Source organism: Marmota monax, unplaced genomic scaffold (assembly GCF_021218885.2).
Source record: "Marmota monax isolate L192 unplaced genomic scaffold, Marmota_monax_Labrador192_F-V1.1 WCK01_AAM20220418_F8-fsc00025, whole genome shotgun sequence".
NCBI lineage: Eukaryota > Metazoa > Chordata > Mammalia > Rodentia > Sciuridae > Marmota > Marmota monax.
Window position 1 is genome coordinate 17,261,770 of NW_026691950.1, and position 5,855 is coordinate 17,267,624.

The 5,855-nt window shown below is 34.6% G+C and overlaps 1 pseudogene; it reads left to right on the forward strand.

The window, feature by feature from the left end:
• The first annotated feature begins 494 nt into the window (after positions 1–494).
• LOC124093574 (pleckstrin homology domain-containing family A member 5-like) lies at positions 495–2,300 on the forward strand (annotated as a pseudogene).
• Positions 2,301–5,855: the final 3,555 nt, after the last annotated feature.

Consider the following 5,855-nt stretch of genomic DNA (forward strand, 5'->3'; position numbering starts at 1 on the left):
GCTACTCTCCTGCCTTTTGTTGGGAAACTGAGTAACAGATAACTTATCTTTAATTTCTCTAATCCCCTATTGCCTGTGAGGTTTTTTTCCCCCTTATCCTTTTTTGCTTTTTTGGCATTTCTTGGATAAAATAATACTTGTTGGATTCACTGGATCTCTTCTGCCAGAAGGTCCACTTTTCTGTGTACCTTCAGGATCTAGAAATGATGCTTAAAATGGAAATGAGTTTGTCCTCCCTGGGCAGCCTCTGCAGCAGCAGGAAAAGGTGGGGAGAGTGGCAGCTGGGGATCAGACCCGGAGGTGGATCTGAACCTAGACACCAGCGGCAGAGCACAGATTTGCCTACTGGCTGAGAGGAAGCATAAACTTTTGAAGGTGCAAGATACTCTATAAACCATAATGAAAGGAATGACCTGCAAACATCCAGTCACAGGACAGCCATCACAGGACAACTGTATTTTTGTAGTGAACTAATACAATTAACTGTTGCAACCATGATGTCTAAAGAAAAGAAAGAAAAACCTATAAGTATGATAAACGAAGCTTCTAACTATAACATGATTTCAGATTATGCAGTACATCCAAAGAGCCATATAGGCAGAAAATCACTGGTTTCAATTTTAAATAGAGGTCAAATTCAATTAAAAGAAATCCTAATGCACCTGTGGTCAGATGAGGTTGGTTTTATAAACAGGACAATACTAGCATGAAGCTGTGGAAGAAACACTGGTTTGTGCTTTCTGATCTTTGCCTGTTGTATTACAGAAATGAGAAAGAGGAGGGTATCCTAGGAAGCATATTATTACCTAGTTTTCAGATGGCTATGCTAACCTCAGAGGATCACATTAATTGCAAATATGCTTTTAGGGCAGCCCATCCAAACATGCAGACATATTATTTCTGCACTGATACAGGAAAGGAAATAGAGCTGTAGATGAAAACCATGTTAGATGCTGCCCTTGTACAGACAGACCTGTGAAAAGAGTGGATAAGATTACATCCAAAAGTATACCAACTAAAGAAAGCAATAACATTCCCAAACATAAAGTGCTAATTAAACCGAGGCCCCAAAACAACCAAAATAAACCCAAGGAAATAAGCAAAATTGAAGAAAAAAAAAGACATTAGAAGCTGAAAAATATGAATTTCAGAAAGATGGTCAAGATAGACCTTTAACAAAAATTAATAGTGTAAAGTTGAATTCTTTGTCATCTGAATATGAAAGTGGGTCAGCATGCCCAGCTCAGACTGCACACTACAGACAAGTCAATGTGAATAGTTCAGAGAACAAAATAGTCAATGTCAGTGTGGCAGATCTTAGAGGTGGAAATCACCCAAATATAGGGCCTTTGCACGCAGAGGCTGATCTAGTCATACAAAGAACAAATTTAATGCAACAGTTGAAACAATGGATTAAAATCCAAAAAGGGAGGGGACATGAAGAAGAAACCAGAGGAGTAATTTCTTACCAAACATTACCAAGAAATATGTCAAGCCACAGAGCTCAGATCATGGCCCTCTACCCTGAAGGTTATAGAACACTCCCAAGAAACAGCAAGAGGAGGCCTCAAAGTATCTGCAGTGTAACCCCTTCCAGTCATGGCAAGACAGTAGGAGCTGGAACAGAAGAAAAAATGGAGGTCAATGAGAGATGACATTATGAGGCAGCTCTACAAATGGCAGCAGCGTCAGTTCTATAATAAGCAGAGCACCCTCCCTCAACCCAGTTCTGTGAGTATTCCTAAAACTATGGTTAATATTTCTGATGCACTCTATTCCCATATCACCTTCACTGCTTACCAGTGTTCCTCCCCTCAGCGAATATACAGATCAGAAGTGTCTTCACCAATTCAGAGAGGAGATATGACAGCAGACCTTAGACACAGGGGTCATTACCCTAAGGTAAAATGTGTTCTAATATTGTGTTAGCTCACTACTTAACAGATGTTATATTTTATTTCTAATATACTATTCTTTAAAATGAGAGAAGCAGGAGATTAGAGAGAAAAGAAAGGCTATTCTTATGTAGAGAATCTAAGTTTGCAATGCTTCATCTCTTAATACCATAGAAACAATTCTGTCAAGCATTATGCATTCTTTTCTGTCTGAGAGCACATCTCATTAGCTCTCCATGTGGGTTAAAGACCACATGAATTTTTATTTTTTCCTTACACACTTGGAAATTATACACCTATCCTTTTCTGGTATACCTGCAGTTTTGTATCAAGCTTGTCCTGTTTTTTTTTTTTTTTTACTAGGCTTTACCTTCTAACCAACTGACTGGCAACATTAGAGAGTAGCAATATTTAATAATATGCACATTTAAAAATTAAAATATAAGTAAAGATCAAAAACAATGGGGATAAGTCTACACTTTAGTGACCTCATGGAAAAATATTAAAGGTTCTCATATAAACTTTGCTTTTGCAGATTCAGATCACAATGACTGACTCACTAAAACCATAAAGGTAAGTCTTATCCTTAATCATTTAAATTAAGTATATAGTTTGGATACCAGCATCCCCCCAAAAAAATGTGGTGAAGGGAACAAATAAAAAACAGTTTAAATTTTAGATCTCTCATATAGATCTTAAATAATAGGAACTTGAGACTCATCATTTTTCAGAAAGAGTGGGACTGATAATGCTATTTGTCATTTCATAAATGTGTACAAAACAATCACATCTTTAGCATAAGCCAAGCTTTTTAGTAGATGAGATTCCTGTTGAAGGTATCAATCATTTTTAATATTTTTCTGAATAATTACCACATAAATTAATTTATTGAAATATCACTAAAGTCGTTTTCACTATTATGCTATAGATTAATAATAATTTCTTGATATACTAAAACTAACACAATTTTATAAATTAAGTTTTTTTATATATATCTAACCTCTACTTTGAAATTTATGTCAGAGACTTAATTCAGTATATAGTGACGATTAATTTGTCCTTCAGATCCTTTGTTAAAATCTGCTCAATGGAGCTGGTAATACAGTTCAATGATAAAGAACTTGCCTAGCACTGGGATTGAATCCCAGCTCAGTGAAAAAATAAAATAGGCTAAACAAATAATGTTAGCTTATATTGAAGTATCAAAAAATTTCCAAATACCAAGAAATCAGGAACATATTACCTTACTTTCTTAAAATATCACATGACTCAATTATAAGAAAATACAGTAAAAATGAAATGATAAAATTGAAGAAAAGTATGTGGTAGATAGAATAACACCCCACCAAAGATGCCATAAAAATATAATCCCTTGAATTTATTTATATTTATAATGCAAGAGGGACTTCAGAGAAGGAAGAGTATATGAGGTTATCAAAGTAGGCCCCTGTAATCAGAAGGGTCTTTATGAGAGGGAGATAAGTGTTGGAGAAAAGATGGACAAATGGATGAGAATTCAGAGTGATGTGGTTACTTGCCAAGAAATCCTGCACAGCTTCTATTAGCTAGGAAAGGCAATGTCTTAGTTTATTCAGGCTGCTAAAACAAAACACCATGAACTAAATAGCTTAATAATTCTGCAGATCTAAAGTCTGGAAAATCCAAGATCCAGATACCAGCAGATTTGATGTCTGGTGAGGGCTTGGTCTCTGGTTCATGGGTTGTAATTCATAGCAGTATCCTCACATGGTGGAGGATGCAAGGCAGCTCTCTGGGGTCTCTTTTTTAAGGATACAAACCCATTCATTAGGGCCCAATCCTATATAACAATCATTTGTCAAAAGTCACTGCCTTTTACTACCATTTGTTTGTGGGTTAGGATTTCAACCTACGAATTTGGAGGTGGAGGGGACACAAACTTTCAAACCAAAACAGAGAAGAGCAGATTGCCCTCTTGCTCTGTTGACAGCTTGATATTGGTCCTGTAAAAAACATTGCAGAATTTTAAATATAAATTATTTAAAATTATTTATATTATTTTTAGCCACTATGTTTATGATAAATTGTTCCTGCATCAAAAGGAAACTTAAAAAGTGGTGTTTGCCAATCACTTCCTCTCAGAGCCATCTTTTGTTGTTTGTATGTTCTACTCTGCCTTCAGGTCCTCCAGATTCTATAGTATGTAACCAAGAAAAGGCTGTATGGGAGAATGGAGAGTAGGAAGAAGATAGTGTCCAAGGCAGTATTCCCTCTTATTCAGGAGAACTCCTTCTGGCTGTCTCCTCTATATGCCAGCTCTTATTAGATAGTGTTCCTTATTTAAAACAAAAAGTAATAATTTATGCATGTCAAAGATGTTAACATTTTAAGAGAAGCTATTTTACAACATATATATTTCATTTCAGTGCTAGTTACTAGCTATCCTACACTTCAACATTAAAAAATAGTAAATTGGTTAAATCTGCACATTTAGTTTAAAATGTTAACCAGATTTATCTAAGATTCTTGCAATCTGCTACCAACACAAGATCTTCTATTATCCAAATCTCAGATAGTTGTGCTATATAATTTTGAATTTTTATAACCTGTTACTATATCTGAGCTAGAGTTTTACTTATAAATGTGCAGCAATTGTCCTTCCTACCATGAATCTGAGCTTTCATGTTCTAAACATCCTATCTACTTTCTTTTCTTTTACAGAATGTTATTGCATACATTTAAAAGGTACAGCATGACATTTTAATATACATGTACCTAATGAAATGGTTCCTATAGTCAATCAAATAAACACATCTGTCATCTTAAATAGCTATACACTTGTGGAAGAGAGGCAAGAGCACCTAAAAACTACACTTTTAGGAAAAATCCTGAATTTCATGCAAGTATCATTAACTATGGTTCTTGGGTTACACATAAGATCTCTGGATTTTTTCATTCTATGTATTTGCTTCTTTGTATCCTTGACTTAAAACTCCCCATTTTGTCACCACCACCACCACCCCTATAATCACTGTTTCATTCTCTATCTTTGTGTCTTTGACTTTTTACACTATTTTCCTCCTTATTCCACATTTTAACACTCTTGATATCCAAATTCAATCGGACTTGAAAACACTTTCAATCCTTCTGGTCCACTGAATACTATTCTATCTTATCTCAGAGCACTCTTTCAAGGAAATGGTCTTCAAAGCTAAGGCACATGTACTTTAACATATATATATATATATATATATATATATATATATATGTATATATATATATATGTATAAAGACAGCTTTCAGGGGCTGGGGATGTGGCTCAAGTGGTAGCGCGCTCACCTGGCATGCGTGTGGCCCAGGTTCGATCCTCAGCACCGCATACAAACAAAGATGTGGTGTCCACCGATAACTAAAAAAAAGATAAATAAATAAATATTAAAAAAAGACAGCTTTCATAATGCACAAACTGTTAACAAAAGTCTAAAGCAAAATACCAACTGATCTCATAAAATTACAAATGAATGCAAATATGTCAACAACAAAAATAAAAGGGCAGTAAGTGTTCTGATGTCAATGTGTTGTCCAAGTACTATTTTTCAAGGCAGCTTGGTTGCTCTATTTCTTTAAAATTTTAAGGAAATATCCTAGTTTCAACAATTGTTGAGTAACTTCTTATTCTAAATAATTTTTAAAAATATATTTTACATGAGATATTTACCCATAATTTCAGTGAAATATTCTCTACCAGATTTTTCTACCAAAATGTATTTTTTAAAGTACTTTATTTTATTTTCCTACTAAAAATGAAATTAACCTTCCCAGATATGAATTTAAAATATGTAAAATCTTCATAGTATGGAAGAATGCATTACTCATAGACTAAATACATCATCAACACCCTCTTCACTTCCTCTCAGAACAAACTGGGATTTCACGGTAATAAACTCTCACAACATTTTTTTTAAACATATGCCTATATAA